The 18,087-nt window shown below is 35.1% G+C and overlaps 1 protein-coding gene across 2 annotated transcripts in view; it reads right to left on the minus strand.

Annotated features, from left to right (window-relative positions):
* The window catches only part of klhl29 (kelch like family member 29), a 608,122-nt gene that overhangs the window by 537,782 nt on the left and 52,253 nt on the right, over window positions 1-18,087 (minus strand). For both annotated transcript variants that reach the window (XM_073933675.1, XM_003200753.7), the window contains exon 2: window positions 16,855-16,923. The gene's annotated coding sequence lies outside the window, so the exon portion shown is untranslated. The remainder of the gene's footprint in view (window positions 1-16,854; window positions 16,924-18,087) is intronic.

Raw genomic sequence — 18,087 nt, forward strand, 5'->3', positions numbered from 1 at the left:
CCTCAGTCAGCGCTTCCCTCAGTCTCAGGTAAGTTAGCCACGCCCACTTATTTACATGTAGAAGTATACACCAAATAAAAAAAATCTAGTATGGTTGACAATATAGTCCGTAAATTATATTGTTATCTTATACACAGACTCAAAAGGAGTGCTGAAATACAATTGGGTAAATTGGCAGTGGGCTGGTTATAGAAGTCAAAACAAAGAGACATTCTGATGTGCAATGTACATTGTAAAAAGGAGAACAACTGATCTTAGCATCGTTTTTTCAGATAAACAAGCATGTTTGTTCACATGTTTCTCAAATATCTACAGATATAATGTAGTTTTTTAATGTGTTTAATGAGTCAAAAACCTAAATACAGCACATTTAAGCATTTGTATCTACTTTTATCATACCAGCAGTAATTTATATGATTATATCTTATATAAAATATTCTCCTTTAATGCAGTTTTTACAAAAAATGCTTAATAAATACATGCTGCTTATATAAATACATATAGATGGTTTACAGAATTCTACATATGTTTTAGAGTTCAAGCCACCTCATTAGCAGATACTTTTGGCCTGTTTTAAATTTGCGAGTTTCGAGCCTGTTACAAGAAAGGCATTTTTTCTGCACTGTAAAAGCACACAAGTGGTGATTTACAAGAGTTACCGGAATTTCAGTCTCATCGGGATCTGCTTTCCTCAGGCCCATTACAGACCCATCTTTTCACTGTGTTTTGGAGGAGCTTTTTTTGCCTCATTCGGACGATTTTTCACACCCAAGCCTTCGGTCACGCTACAGGACAGGTAATACAACCCATACCATCCATGATAAACAGCATGTTTTCTGTTATATAATGAAAAATGAAGAGTCCCAAAATTATTAAACAGTGTGCCTTGTATGGTAGACTGCGTTTCGCAATAGACTGCACAATAATACAGGGATTTAGTGTTTTCTTTTTTTAATGAATTAATGAAAGTGCATTTTGGCGGGCCGACCAGCAATCATACACATGACATTTTAATTTCTGCTTTGCATATAAATAAAACTAACTAAATCTCACTTGTTGGAATACCACTGAGATTAATCTTCATACACATAATTATATATTTTGTAGAAAAGGGCATTCGTTTCAATTTCCCCTTTTCTGCAGCTGTGAAAACGACCTGTAATAATTACGACAGCAGCTCCAAAGCAGACGAAGAACAGGAAATCTGTGCTCTCAAATTTTACCTAAAATAAAAGACACAAAAATAATGAAGTATAATTATTATAAAGCGTGGCTCAGTGGTCAGCTAGGCCAGTTGGCATTTCTGTGTGGAGTTTGTATGTTCTCCCCACGTTCGCATGGGTTTCCTACGGGTGCTTTGTTTTCCCCCAAAGTCCAAAGACATGACCTATAGGTGAACTGAATAAACACAATTGTCCGTAGTGTATGTGTGTGAATGAGTGTCTCAATGTTTCTCAGTACTTGGTTGCAACTGGAAGGGCGTCCGCTGTGTAAAACATATGCTGGCCAAGTTGGCGGTTCATTCCACTGTGGAGACCACTGATGAATAAAGGTACTAAGGCAAAGGAAAATCAATGAATGAATGAGTGAATTACTATGTAAATGTTTTAGAAACATTAGTAATTGTTGACAAGCTGCTCTCCGAATGTAAACACCTTTACCAAACTATTACCATTGTGTAGGATTTTCTCCACGCATAATTTTTGCTGCAGTTTGTGAGAGGATAGTCTATACACACACAGCTGTTTGACGGTATTCTCTGCACCTACTGAGTCTCTGCATCTACCAAAGAAATGCAGAAGTTTTTTTTTTTATTATTTATCTCATTCGGCATCTGGTAGAGCTGCACGATTCTGGGTAAAATCAGAATCACGATTTTTTTGCTTAAAATAAAGATCCCGATTTTCTCACGATTCTATAGAAGTAAAATAAAGGTTAATACACTGCAAAAAATGCTTTTCTTGCTTAGATGTTTTGTCTTGTTTCTAGTTTAAACATCTAAAATTTCTTTTATCAAGAAGCATTTTTTAGACAAGCAAAACGTATTGCCTTGTTTTGAGAAATAATATCCCAATATTAAGTCAGTTTTTCCTTAAAACAAGCAAAATAATCTGCCAATGGGGTAAGCAAATTAATGTTGTTTTTTCTTTTGACGTAAGATTATTTTGCTTACCCCATTGGCAGATTTTTTAACTTGTTTTAAGGAAAAACTCACTTAATATTGGCATATTATTTCAGAAAACAAGACATATGATTTTCTTGTCTAGAAAATTCTTCTTAATTTAAGAATTTTTAGATGTTTGGACTAGAAACAAGACAAAAAATCTAAGTAAGAAAAGCATTTTTTGCAATGTATAAGTCGGCTATTATTATTATTATTTCTCAAACGTACTGTGAAAAACTATCACAATAATATTTGTACGTCTACTGTTGGTTACAATGCTAAATATGGTATAGACTTGGAATGGTGGACTTGAACAGACATTACATTAGTCTTGGTCATTAATGCACAGTGAAGTGATGACATCAGAATACAACTATTCATAATTCTGATGTTGAATTATTATGTTTGAGACATGCATGTAATTTGTCATGGACAATATTATTAGACCTTTTTTTTTCTACTGGAAAAATCTGACATTTTGTCATTATTAAATTCCCTCTTACATTATATTCAACATAATAGGCTGGAGTAGTTATACTGACACTGTTAAACATTTATTCTCATGGTCAACATTAAAAACAAACAAAAAAAAACATCAAATGCTTGTCGTAATCATATAACTATATATTATATTAAATTATACTCTATAATATGATATGCTTTCGGGTTCAGTTTCACTGTTAAGTGCGGTTCATACTTCCCGCGCAGCTCCCAAATGATCATTCTACGCAACAAACTGAATATTATTTACAACTCTATTACCTGTTATTCACAGCCTATGCAGGTTCTGTTCACAAAAGTATACTTCTTTCACAGGCGCGCACCCGCCCTTTCTGTAGTAATAGCTTGCGGTCAGCTCACGTCAAGTGTGATTTCGCGGCCATGAATACATCACTACATTATGACAGAAATGACATTTTTGAGTGAATTATACCTTATGAATACCGTATGTGACTCTTTCAACACCATTTCAACAACATTGGTGTCCACGTTGCTGAACAACGTATGTAAAACAATGTAAAGACCGCCTTTACAATGGGGCCGCCTTTGCTTCTCTCCTGAACTTGAAAATATGATTGGCAGAATGCTGGATTAAGATCGTCAAATCGAGATCGAAATAGTTTTTCGATAAATTGTGCAGCTCTAGCGTGCGGTATAAAAAATCCCATTAAAACAACACTTTTCCAGCAGTTCCTCACATCCAATAATTTGTTTGTCACGGGGGGCATGCATGAAATGCCCTGAATGAAAATGAAAGTGCCAAACTGCAGTTAAATTCGCCAAATAAGAATGAAACACCCAAAATTACATTAAACTCTGGAGGAAATGTAGATAGAGTGATAATGAAAACGGGATCATGAAAGGAAAGTTCAAAAAGCAGCTCATGTAAACACCTTCATATTATTGTTGTATTCAGATTAAGGCAAATAATTTGACAACTGACGTCCATGGAAATGAAGTAAAGGCTGATTTATACTTCTGCGTCAAACGCTGGCGTATGCTACGACGTGGACGCATAGCCCTTCGCCGTGGCCGTCGGCGTCACTGACGTGCACCTCTCAAAAAATGTAACTACACGTCGCAACAACGTGCAGCGCAAGCTCTGTGATTGGTCGGCTTGGTAGCGCTGACAAGGCTGGGCGGGACCGAGAGGCGCGCGAGCAGCGCTAGCCCAATGGAGCGATTGTTTACAAGTGTGGAGTGCCCGTGAAGGAGCTCCGGATGGAAAGTTTTGTTTTGTGTTTATCTCATAGTTAAAGTTGTTGCACGTCCGCCGGTTCCTGCCTCAAAATGAGCGAGTTTGGGCCACTTGTACATCCAGGAAGTGTTCAGGAAAAGCAAAACAGTAGCAAAGATACTCGACACAGAGGAACATTTACACCTCACTGCCCACTAGCGTTTCGGAAGTGTTAATGCAGAACAACAGAGACAGCGCGCAGAAGTATAAATGCACAGCTACGCGCGTTGTTTGCGGCGTGGGTTACGCCGGTCACTTGACGCAAAAGTATAAACCAGGCTTAACTGTCTGCCTCCCCTACGTCTGTGCCTGTGTCTGTGTCTGTGTTGCCGCTCTGAAAATCAGCGGGTGCATGTACTGAAACTCCCCTTTTTATGCAAACCCTTCCCTCTTTTGCCACTTGCCACGCCCACCTAATCAAAGCTGGACTTACCCACTTGTCCTGACTATTTTTAAACTAGAGGTGTAAAGACACCCTGCTGAGGTTTCACGGCCCTTTGGCCTTGAGACTTTCCCGACCAACATTATCAACACCTAGATTCATGCAGGATCCGCATGTGTTGCTATAGGCCTTCAAAATGAACACTGACATTGTCTTTGCCTTCAAAGAACAACAGCAAACAGCATTTAATTGAAATGCATATGCATTCGGTTGCCCGATTAGCTCTCAAGTGGCTTGCAAAGTCGAACGCGGGACATGGAAAAAACAGCTTAACCACCACACGCTGCGATAAAACCAGCAAACCACTTTAATCCCAAGTAAAGTCAACAGCTGACAGACTTGAGTGGCAGCGTGTTGAACTTAAGCACAAATTCCAAATATTAGACTGTATTCTGACAGGTTAAATATAGCAGGCGTTTGAGTGACGGGACGAAAGGCGAGCGCAAACACCAGACAGATTGACTGGCAGAGTAAGAGGGCACCAGGGCCTTCGGAGATGTTACCTGTCAATGGGCATCCAGAAAAAAATATGCTTCTCTGGAGGCGAAGATGGACCAAAGGTTTGCCTCTTATTTAGGCTGTTATGACAGGTTAGATCGCTCATTTGATGCCTGGAGAAAGTTTTCGAGCTCTGCATTCAAGACTGAATTCATTCAGCTGATCTGAAGAGCCCGATTATGCTATTATGGAAATGTGAAAATGCCAAACGGCGGTCCGCGTCTGGTTCAAAATGTCACGATATGTCACAGCCGGGCTGAAACGCCTCGCTGTGAGCCACTTCAGTTAATAAGATTACATGCTGGCTGAATTAATGAACAAGCGAGAGCATGCAAACAGAGAAAATCCACTCCTAAACACCCTCGAAAACAAGCGTCTCGCTGTAACCCTTTCCCCGCGGCTCCGGCTCAGGTTAGCGGTGCGAAGGCACAGATCCAGGGGATACTGTGTTGCACAGAGGCCGCGATCTTTCGCTCGGTCATCCATAAAACAGGAGATGAATTGGCCGCCTTAGCCGATCAATGACAGTGCAGGTGACAGTCTCTAAAGCTGCTGACATTTGGAGAGGAAACGGGAATGTTTCTCCTCGGAGCACCTCCGAGTCAAGCCATCCATCAGCGCCGTCCTTACCCTTCAGTGTGTTTGTGCAGAGCTGTAGCGCATGTGCTAATAAAAACAACATCAGCTCAAAGTGCACTGTACTTACTGTACTTTAATAAAGTCTGTGTGAAGTCAAAATTTAGGTGACACTTCATTTTGAAGGTCGCCATTGCACATTTTGTTGACTAAAAGTTGCATTGAAACTAAATGTCAATTATTTCTCATTTGACAGTCTGCTTAACCAGTCAAACTCTGCTGTTATTTTGGGATTTCTGCCTGGATTTTGCCTACCCAAATTTAAAAGCTTTCCAAATCCACATGCAGAGGTGGAAATGCAAAACATTTAGATTTTATTTTAAAGAAAACCCTTTGAATTTCCATAAAACACTATTAAAAGTGTTTAAAATAACTGTATACGTTGTCTGTGTTACAATAAACACCTAAAAAAAGAGGCACTTTTTGTATTTTTTTTTATAAACTGAAATTTGAAAGTGTACCTTTAAGGCTCTGTGTGGTCTAGCGTGCTGTAATTAATTTTGGTGGTTCCTGCACATGTCTGTTATCATAGGAAAAAAGACAAATGTCTCCACCATAATCTATGCAAAAGTTATTGTATTCCAACTAATGAGAGGTGCTGTACAAGCCACAGAGACCGATCATTGTTTACATATTTCACTATTCTTTTGTTTGATCAAACATAATTCAGTGTTTGGACCACATCAGGCATGTAAAAAGATTACTTATGCACATCACCGCAAAAACAGAGGAGAATGGCCCTGAAGCACACAGCATAAGGTAAGAGATGACAGCTGTCTGTGCTGTCTGGGGCTGCTTAGTGATCATAAATGTATTGTTTTTACTTCTGCGCCATGGAAACACCGCGATTCAGTCGGCAACTGTTCGATATGTGAATATAATTCAGTAAAAAGAATGCTAGAACTGTATGAGCACCGGCAAGAGCTTTCATTTGAACTATGCATGTGTCATATGAAAAATATGAAAATAAATCAATGTAAGATACCTAGCTCGGGTATCCAAAATACTGTGTATTTAAGTGTAAATAACTTTTGTACAGTAAAATAAAAACTAAAGTGATGCATATGTGCATAAAATATAGATTCTACACTTTCAAATGAAACCACCTAAGGAGGTCTGGTGCAATGCTAGCCCTTTAAATCCTAAAGAGAAATTCGATGACGTCACAGACCCGGTAATTAACTGGTTAATATCTGCTGATTCAGCACCTTCAACAGATATTTAATTGACTAATTTGCACTCAATAATCTATTGAGAATTAGTTAGAATGTAGATGCAATGTAACTTAAATTCAACAATATGCGTTAAAGGGACCATTAAAATAAAGTGATACCAAGATTTTTTCAGGGCTTTTGCAATGTTTATTTTGCCACATTCTAAAAATATAATAATAATAAAAATGTGATTGACAAGTGTTTTCCATTTATGGGCCATTCTTTAACTACGGGAATTTTTAGCCTTTTAACTCAGGATAAGTTGGCAGTTCATTCTGCTGTGGCAACCACTGATTAATAAAGGGACTGAACCGAAAAGAAAATGAATGAATATACAGGGAGTTTGCAAAAGATTTTACAACAACATTCCATATGATCAATGCGCAAACTGACAAACGAGGAAAAAAAAAACAAGGAATCACCGTTTAAAATAGAAATACTCGGTCATAGCGCAAAATGACAGACAAGCAAAATTATAAATTGTTAACTTTTTCAAAACTGGGCTGTGATTTCACTGGCTAAATTAATTTGACCTTAGCTGCACTCCAAAAAAAGAAGCTGAGTAATGAAAAAATTGCTCTTAAGCATAAAAAAATTATGAAAATAAACCAGACCCACCCACACTCACTCCAACTTAAAAAAAGAAGAATTATTTAAATGCATTCATATTGCATCTTAATTTCTGCTATGGTCATTTTTAAATTCCACGCACTGAATCCCACCAACACACGACACCGTGTCACCATCTGCACACCGATGCAACACTGCCCCGTAAAGAGCTTGGCACTTGGACGCTTGCCTGGAATTCGCTGTAGTTTCCTATTCTTTCGGATGGTGTTTATGCTAAAGCACAGTCCCTAATGGGCCTTAAACAGTGCAGCGAGCATTCCTGAGCGATGGCCCGCGCGAGGAGCTCCGTCTCACGCATTAGGCTCAATGGCTTGCGTGAGATGACATGTTAGGACCCCTGCTGTGCGCGAATCCCCAGGGGGAGATGCAAATACAACACACGCATAACCAGAGCGTGCTGGAGACGTCTTAATCACAGGAGAGAGCAGGGTTGTCGAAACGCTGATGTTTTTACCAATGCAGATTAATGCAAAAAGTGTCATGTCAAGTCAGACGAGTCATTTTTATTTCTGTTGTGCATTATACAATGCAAACGGTGTCAAGAGAGCTTTACAATGCAAAGAAATGTGCAATAATCAATCAGTATAAAATGCAGGCAGATTCAGTTCCACAAAAGGCTGGATTTGTTCTAGCTAGTTTGCTGAGGAATACGATGGTCACTGGGTCTGTTAGATGGAGATTGGCATACTTGTCAGAATTGGGATATGAAAATAAGGGATACACACCTCAAGTGCATTACTAGACCTCATTTACTAGCACACATGCAGGAGTAAAAATCCTACAATATCTGTAAATGTGATGTGTTTTATTATGCTTTTGAATTGCATTACGGGACTCTGATATTTCTTCTAACAACTTTGAAACTTTAAAAACTCAGAAAAGTGACTTTTATTCACAGTTTTAATAGTTTAAAGTGATATATTGTCTGGGTTGTGTTGTAGATTAAGGTACAAAAGCCTTGTAATAAGCTGCCAGTACTTCCTCTGTTATTTAATAGACTTATGTCTCTATTTCCTAATTATTATATTTTTTTAAACTGCTAAAATGTCAATAAAAGTCACTTTGTTCAACTGTAGAGTTGAATTTTTAACATCAAAATTTGACAGAGCAGAGATCAACATCCCACAATGCAATTCACAACTATAATTAAATGGAAAACACTTGCGAATCACAAAATATGACAAACTCTTCAGTTCAGTTCATCTTTATTTCTGCAGCGCTTTTACAATGTAAATTGTGTCAAAGCAGCTTGAAATAGAAGTTTGAGTAAATTGAAACGGTGTCAGTCCAGATTTCAGAGTTTAAGTACAGTTTAGTTCAGTTCAGTGTGCTTAATTTTTTACCGCTGAAAGTCCAAACTCTGAAGAGCAAATCCATCGATGTGCAGCTCCACAAGTCCCAAACCAAGCAAGCCAGTGGCGACAGTGGTGAGGAACAAAACTTCACCAATTGACAAAGTGAAGGAAAAAAAAAAAAAAAAAAAAACTGGCTCAGTTGGGTGCCACCATTTGTACTTAAACTGTAAATTAACAAATATTTTTACAGTGCTCAGTTAAAGCTTTGAGTTACAAATGACTTCACATATGTCTTACCAAGTGTTAATGCGCAACATTTGTTAACATGCATTGAACGCTGAAAAATGCTCATGCTTGCATTGCAAAACTGGCATTATAGATTTTATTATTGATGTTATTATTTTTATTAATATTATTATTATTATTAACAATATTATTATTAACAATATTATTATTATTAACATTATTATTATTATTATTATTATTAACATTATTATTATTAATAATAGTATAATTATTAATATTATTATTATTAACAATATTATTTTAAAAAACTTTTATTATTATTATTATTATTGTTGTTATTATTATTATTATTATTAACAATATTATTACTAACAATATTATTTATATTATTATTATTATTATTAACATTATTATTATTAACATTATTATTATTAACATTAACAATATTATTACTAACAATATTATTATTATTATTATTATTATTATTAACATTATTATTATTATTATTAACAATATTATTACTAATATTATTATTAGTAGTAGTATTATTGTTGTTGTTGTTGTTTTTGTTGTTGTTAATAATAATAATAATAATAATAATAATAATAATAATAATAATAATAATGTGAATATTATTTTTATTATTATTTAGTGCATTATCTAGTATATTTACCCATGTAAGAGTAATTGGTGGTTGGCTGTTCCTCTATAAAGTTTTATGATTAGCAACACCTCTGCAGACCCCTAAAAGAAAATTACGATAATATAATGAATAGCATACGAGAGAAAAACTATTTAGCCTATTAAAATGAATAGCCTAATATATATACCCTTTATCAAGTCACTAAATATAATTTCCTCACGGTATAATTTCATTAAACATCTATTCTGTTAAAGGTACAATAATGATTTAGTGAAGAATCAGTAATAAATTGATTTATTGGTTTTATTACCAATAAGAACAGAGGGGTCACTTTAAGAATCAATGCACGGATCTATAATGCTATAATAACAAGCATTCAATTGCTTTCTTATCTTTTTTTTTTTTTTTTTTGCTAATTTAAGACACAATTAGCTGCATTTACGATAAAAGAGGTCAAGTCTTTTACATAATATTATGTGTATTTCTATGTAAACGCACCCAAAAGTGTCTCCTTTTGCTCTCCTCTGTTTCTCTCTCATCTCTTTATGCAGCATCTTAAAAAACGATGAGGGACAAGCAATTTCTTGATTATGACCAAAACATTTTCATGCATCCTTTCAGCAGGGAACTTCATTTTGCACATAACGGAAGCAACAAGTCGAACTGAAATTTGCCATGACTTCAACGAGCCTCAAATTAACAAAGCATTTCTGATATGAGATCTCTAAACACAACAAGCAGTCGCATTTACTAAAAAATTACAGCACTCTGAAGAGCTCGGACAGTTTTTTTGGCTGTGCAATTTTCTCAGAGTTGCTTTAATATTTTAGTTAACGCTGGAATGCTTCAATTTACACGGCCCAGGGAGCTTTTAAAGAAAATGAAGAGTAACGGGGGGCCAGAGAGTAAAATGACCTGTTAAAAGCAATGATACTTGATTTCATTTCATCTTCAAACATGCAGCAATCAAGGATCCAGCCTCATTTCCATGACCTGATTTAACAAAACAACCAAAAACTGTTCAATGAATAAAGATGTTTCAATCTGCAGGATAAAATAGTCAACGTGAGAAGACCTTTTGCTAACACATAATAGTTTTAATTTCTAACGACTGTTACATGCCAGCACTTATTTGGTTATTTTATTGCTTATTTTTGCGTCTCATCATGTGTTTCTGTCTGTCATCCAGTCCACATCTGTACTTGCTCCGCCTACTCCCGTCTCTGATTGGCTGTTTTACTTGTAGTTGCTGCAAAACAGGTCCACCTGCAAAAAGTACTGCGACTTTTGGACTAATCCAGCTGCCGTAGGCCGATGCGCTGTGCATTATGAGATATGGAGGAAAAATATTTGTTGACAGCGCTTCACCAACAGAGAGAGAGAGAGGAAAACATTACCTGATGGATCGTTGGTAATATTTCCGCAAGATGACCATGTCGCAGTTTAGCTAAATTAATTCACGCCTCCTCCTGAAGTGACGAGGGATGCATTAAAACACTGTTCTCCAGCTGCGGCTGCGCTTCTTTCTCGAAATGTATAGTTTGTCTAAAGCAGGGATACAATCAGCGCAGTCGTCCCTTCATAGTAAAAGTGACATTTTGTGTCTGCCAGTTTTGTTTACCTGCGGGAGTTCATTGGCATTTTCCCGCACGTGAATTCTGACCAATCAATAAGCAGTTTAGGAAATATGTTCAGCAACATCTGGCCAATAAGAGATGTGGATTTTGTCAGATGACTGCATTTTGGTTCGTTTCAACTGGTTCGGACCAAAGCCAGCAGTGTAGTGTGAAAACGACCCAAAGACGGCAGAAGATGTTACAAAGTATCATTTATTGCCCTTGGTCCGGACCAAATGAAGCGAACTACAGATGTGAAAGCTCCCTAAAAGGTCTTCAGTCTGTTGGTTCAGGAGCAGACTCTCTGACTCTGCTTTGCTCGATTGATCATTGTATTTTAGCTTGTTTGTTCAGTTCGCTTTGTTTGTGCTTGATAGTTTGTAATCCCCATTTATCAGTATTGTTCGTCTTCGATTTACACTCTGTTATTGTTGTGCAAGTTTGTTACTGTCAGTTTTTACCTTTGTGTCACTATATCTTCCCTATACTCATTTTTCCTCTTTAGTTTAGAAAGACTGGAAGGTACTGTAAGTACGCCACGTGACATACATAGCACGTAGATTAACATTTGTTTAGATACACCAGGTAAGAGGGTGGGTGCCAACCTGTGTATTTTTGGTTTAATTGTTAGTCAGTGTAGATTAGATAGGACGTCATTGATGTTGAAGATTTCTCTTTTATATTTTTTGTTTATTAGAGGGGATTTGTTGTGAATATTAGTAAAACTGTTTGTTTGGTTCTTTTATTTAGCGCCACCCATAGCCAGTCTTTCTAACATTTCGTTGTTTATTGTCTTTAACCTTGTATATATTGTTAATACCTCACCCACTGATTCACCCTCACTTTTTGTAACTAAATAATTTATTTCTTTACTTATTCTTGCTGTCTATTCTTTGTAAAAAAAAAAAATTCGTTTTTGCATAACCAATTTCTTCAGTTAAATGTGCAACCCCACTCCCCAAGACAAAAATTATAACATGTTATAACATAACTGATTTCTTTGATCTTTGCCATGATGATAGCACATAATATTTTACAAAATATTTTTCAAGATACTAGTATTCAGCTTAAAGTGACATTTAAAGGCTTAACTAGGTTCATTAGGTTAACTAGGCAGGATAGGGTAATTAGGAAAGTGTTTGTAACAAACAGTGGTTTGTTCTGTAGACAAATTTTAAAAATATATTTTGGTTAAGGGGGCTAATAATATTGACCTTAAAATGACTTAAAGTAACAACGGCTTTTATTCTTATATTGGAAATATTGTGAAAATTAATCACTTCAGAAATATTTGAAAGAATAAATATTGCACAAGGAGAGCTAATAACTCTCCTTGAGCAATATTTATTTAAAAAAATATTGTTACAATTTCAATAAATATTGCTACTGAGTTTCAATAAATGTTAGCATCTGCCACAAAATTATCAAAGAGATTCAATGCCATTAGCATCTGACTTAAAATTAACCGAAGAGTTTCAATGACGCTAACATCTGCAACAAAAATGACCAAAATTTCAATAACATTAGCATCTAGCTCAATGATGACCAAAAAAGTTTCAATAATGTTAGCATCTCGCTCAAAAATGACCAAAGAGTTTCAATGTTGTTAGCGTCCCGCTCAAAACGACCAACTGTACATATTTAGATTTATTTATATATATATTTAAGAGATTTATTTTACTTTGTGAACTGTCCTGAACACACAAATAGGCTGAACTGCTACTTTCTCATTGAAATTCATTCATGCATTTTATTTTTGGCTTATTTCCTCTATTAATTAGGGGTCACCACAGCGGAATGAACTGCCAACCCATCTAGCATGTTTTACGCAGCGGATGCCCTTCCAGCTGCAACCCAACATTGAAAACCACTTATACACTCCTGCATTCACACTCATACATTACGACCAATTTAGCCCATTCAATTCATCTATAGCGCATGTGTTTGAACTCTGGGGGAAACCAGAGCACCAAATGAAAACCCACACCAACACGGGGAGAACATGCAAACTCCATACTAAAATGCCAACTGACCCAGCTGAGGCTCAAACCAGCGACCTTCTTGCTGTGAGGCGATTGTGCTACCCAATGCGCTACCGTGACGCCCCTTCTCATTGAAATCGTTTATATAATTCATATTCAAGAATGAAAACTGTATTTGAATCCTAAGTTAAAGCTTTCAGAATGAAAAGATTATAATCAGCTTAACAAGATTGCAATGTTGAGGTAATTTCAGTTGTCACAACTGTGACATTATCTTTAACATTTCACAATCCTATCTCTGTTAAATCTTTGCTCAATTAGGATTATTGGAGTTTATCTGAATATGCATCAAATGTCCTGTCACCACGCATCAGTGGTTTAAAAGAGAAGTTCAACTCAGAATTAAAGGTTTTTATTCATTCCCCGTCAAACACATTCCCCTGTGTGATTTTCTTTCTTCCTTAGTACACACAAGGATTCTGAGTGTGCCTCACACAAGTGAGTAGGATTGACAAACCACCTGTAGAAAACACACTCTCCCTTTCATCTCTTTGACACTTTAATCGACACTTAACACCAGTTTTGCAGCAGACACTTGGCCTGCACGATATTAGACAACTGACATTGCAACTTTTTTTTCTGAGATAAATATTGTGATATGAATAGAGTCTCACAAGATGGTTTAAACAGCTCTATTTGATGCTTTTCTAGGCCGTCTAACAGTATTTAAGAACAGAAATGTAATAATCACAATGCAAAAATGCTTTTCATACTTTTCTATCTTGTTTTTAGTCCAAATATAGAAAAAAAAGTAGATTAAGTAAAAATATGTTTTTGCTTTTATATTTTCAGAAGAAATAAGTTAAAATCAAGAGTTTTGCCTTAAAACAAGCATAATTACCTGTCATTGGGGTGAATAAAGTAATATTGTTTTCGCTTTGAAATGTAGATATTTGGACTAGAAACAAGACAACAATTCTAAGATTTTTTTTTTTGCATAAATCGTATAAAATCTTCATAAATGCAGTAGATAAATACAATGCTGTAGCTCTTGCTCAACTTTAATTCATACAACATCTTGCGATGTGATCATTGCAGATGCGCACATTGCAATTTTTATGCTGAAACGATGTAATGTGCAACCCTACCAAACATGTTTTTACATTTGTTAAATCATAAAGTAAAAATAAAAAAATGCTGTGCATTTATGAAGTGTATTTCACATAGGTGAGTGGGCTTGACAAACCACCTGTAGAAACACTCTTCTCTCTCTATCTAAAAAACAGAACACACATCCTTACTCAAGCACTTAATTTTCTAAGCACTAACATTTGCTTTTTATAATTAGCACTTCTTGAGTGTATTGCCTTTCTAGTTGAATCGCTGAATGCCTCTTCAGTTGTAAGTCTCTTTGGACACAAGCGTCTTCTAAATGACAAAATGTAAGAATCAAATTTTGCATTGTTGTTTATATAATAAAAGAATATTGCTAAAAAAAAATAACGTTCGTATCTCGAATTTAAAAATGACAAAAGAGTTTCAATTATACTCAAAAATGACCAAAACGTTTCAACAACTTTAGCATCTCACTCAAAATTACTTATAGTTTCAATAATGTTAGCATCTGCCACAAAATGACCAAAGAGATTTAATGCCATTAGCATCAGACTCAAAATTAACCAAAGAGTTTCAATAACGTTAGCATCTGCAACAAAAATGACCAAAGAGATTTAATGTCATTAGCATCTGACTCAAAATTAACCAAAGAGTTTCAATAAATGTAAGCATCTCACTCAAAAATGATCGAAGGGGTTTAATAATGCTCACGAATGACCAAAGACTTTCAAAACACTTAAAGTCAAAATCTTGACCACCAGTGGACAGAGCTTCATCTTCAAACACACCAAACACAGAGCGGAAACACAGGTGCTGAGGTTAGGGATCTTCGGCTAAATAGGGTGGTGACCACTGCTTTTTGGTATTATTCTTTTAATTATTTGCAATTTTTAGACGATGACGTCAATGATAAAGAACGTTGTGAAGCGCAGAACCCTTCTAGCTCAACTCCACTTTTAAGACAACTAATTGATGAGGCCGTTACTGAATCTACACTGCCGAGAAAGGTTTTCTCCGATGCAAACTGTAATTAGAGATGAAGTCAAAATCTTGACCACCGCTGGACGGAGCTTCATCTTCAAACACACCAAGCATCGAGCTGAAACAGAGAAAAAAGCCGCTGCGCTTGACTTGAGCCGGGTCACAGTCGGTCACTGCGTACCAGTGATCAAAAACCTCTACATCCCATTAGCCGGAGCGCGCAGTGGGGAAACCCAATTAAATCAATTCTATTTAATCAGAGCGGGACTCAGAGACGGAGGAGGTGTGGCTTTCCTGACAGTCGCTCGCATCTAATCCTGATTTGGCCACTGACAAACACTGATTGCATTGTGATGATGATGACAATCGGGAAGTCATGCAAATCCATCGACCTCCTGGATGCGAACTTTGTCGGAGGTCATGCAAGGGTCAAAAGGACAGCAGTGGATTTATAATTTGTCATTTCATTTAAAAGAATATGCCAATAAATGTTTTAAACTCCAGCCTATTTTATAGTCAACACACTGAAAAAAACAAAAAATAGATGAATATAATGATGACTTGTCTTTACTTTAATCGTAATTTATTGCACCAAGTAAGTTTTGCTTCAACTTATTTAAATTTATACAAGCTGTTTTAAGTTAGTTTAATGTAATATTAAACTTTGTTAGTTTAATATGATTTTTCACAGTGATTGTAAATAGAGTAGATATATTTACAAAACTAAATGTGCAACATACAATTGTACAAAATATGATAAAATAAAACATAATAAAAATATTTCACACACAGCTACCCAAAAGTTAAAGCTCTAATAATATTTCTTACAATTTTTAAACAAAAAAGTTTTGTCTTCTGCAGCACTTTTTCACAAATTGTAAAAAAAAAAAAAAAAAAAAAAAGAAAAAAAAAGGTTATTTCATCAAATATTCTAAAGGTTAAACATCAGTAGTTTACAAAATAAAACAAAAACTGGAGGGAAAAGTGAGAATTTCCAAGTGCTCTCTTACATTTTTCTATGGAAGTAAACTCAATGCAAAAAACTAAATATGCAAATTACAATGAAACTAACAGACCAATAATTAAATAATGATTTAATAAAGGAATAACAATAAATATGCCCCATACTGCTATCAAGATTTGGATAACATATCACCAGGACCAGACGGAATCTAAAAATCTGCGGATTTCTGCGGAATTATTTTGGGAGTATCCGGCGGAGTATCATAACTAAAACCTTAATATATGAAATAAAAAGTAATAAAATTACTGAATAAAAACTGAATAAATTCAGATTTACACATTTACTCAAGTAAATAAACAGAATTAATAATGGGCTAAAAATCTGCAGAAATCTGCGAAAAATCTCCGAAAAATCTGCGGAATTCTGCGCGCGCAGATTCCGTGTGGGCCTACATATCACAAAGCATGATCATGCATATTGTCCCTCCCCTGAATGCTCAAATTCCAGTATAGAAGGAGGGGAAGGGGGGGAATCCACCAAATAGTCGAGACAAGCTCTGTTAATACAAAAGGGAGCAAAACCACACCACAGCTGTACACAGTCTGCAATAAATGAGCGAACGGATGTATCTTTTTGACAGGCACGAGGGCGTAAAGATATAAAGCGGGATCTTTTGAGATGTTCAGTACCTTGGGTCTGCGCTGGATGATGATGCTCATCACAGACTAATGAGATCTTTGGAGTATCGTCAGGTGCACCTGCAAACACAAAGACAACAGCGTCAGTAAACACACAGACACAATCTACTGTATAACCACTGTAGGACTGCTTGTTTTAGGAACACTTTTTTTTGGAAATAGGCTCATTTTACAAGTCCCTCAGATTTAAACAGTTGAGTTTTAGCATTTTTTAAATCCATTTAGCTGATTTCCAGATCTGGCAAGAGCAATTTTAGCTTAGCTTAACATATATCATTGATTAGCATATAACATATATCATCAGATTAAAACATTAGCATCAGCAAAAAATGACTGGAGTTTCAATAATGTTAGCATATCACTCAAAAATGAGCAAAGAGTTTCAATAACATTAGTATATCGCTCAAAAATGACCAAAAGGTTTCAATAACGTTAGCATCTTGCTAAAAAATGTCCAAAGAGTTTCAATAACATTAGCACCTTGCTCAAAAATGACCAAAGAGTTTCAATAACATTTGCCTTTATGAGGGAAAAATAAAAAAATACAATAAAATTTAATAAATTCGACAAACTTGCCTTCATCTGAGCAAAATAAATTAGATTAAAATAATAAAAAATAAAATAAAAACAAAACATTTAACTACATTAAATTAAAATTAATTTAAATACAATTTAAAATGTAATTTAATTTAAAATAAAATTAAAATTAATAAAAATTAAGAAAAAATAATTTAACTAATATGAAAAAGATTAATTTAATTAATTTAAATAAAAAAATATATATTTTAATTTAAATAAATTAAAAATTAAATTAAACAATACTTATAATAAAACTTATAATAAAATAAGTCTGTCTAAAACTTATATAAAATTACATGAAAAATATGATCATAAAAGCAGCACAGACTTGCCTTTCGTAAGGGTTAAATTAAATTAAATTAAATTAAATTAAATTAAATTAAATTAAATTAAATTAAATTAAATTAAATTAAATTAAATTTAATTTAATTTAGAATTGTTATAAAATTACATTCTGGCAATAATAAAATTACAATAATATTTTTTTTTAAAAATCATTGAAACAAAATCACTTGACTTTTAATGAGCATGCTGAAATATAATATGTAAATGAGTTTTTATTGTAGTTAATGCACATTTTTTTCATTTGTGCACATACGTTTTGTATGCACTTTTTAAAAAATGTAAACACATATTGGTGTTGGC

Source organism: Danio rerio, chromosome 20 (assembly GCF_049306965.1).
Source record: "Danio rerio strain Tuebingen ecotype United States chromosome 20, GRCz12tu, whole genome shotgun sequence".
In the NCBI taxonomy this organism is placed as follows: domain Eukaryota; kingdom Metazoa; phylum Chordata; class Actinopteri; order Cypriniformes; family Danionidae; genus Danio; species Danio rerio.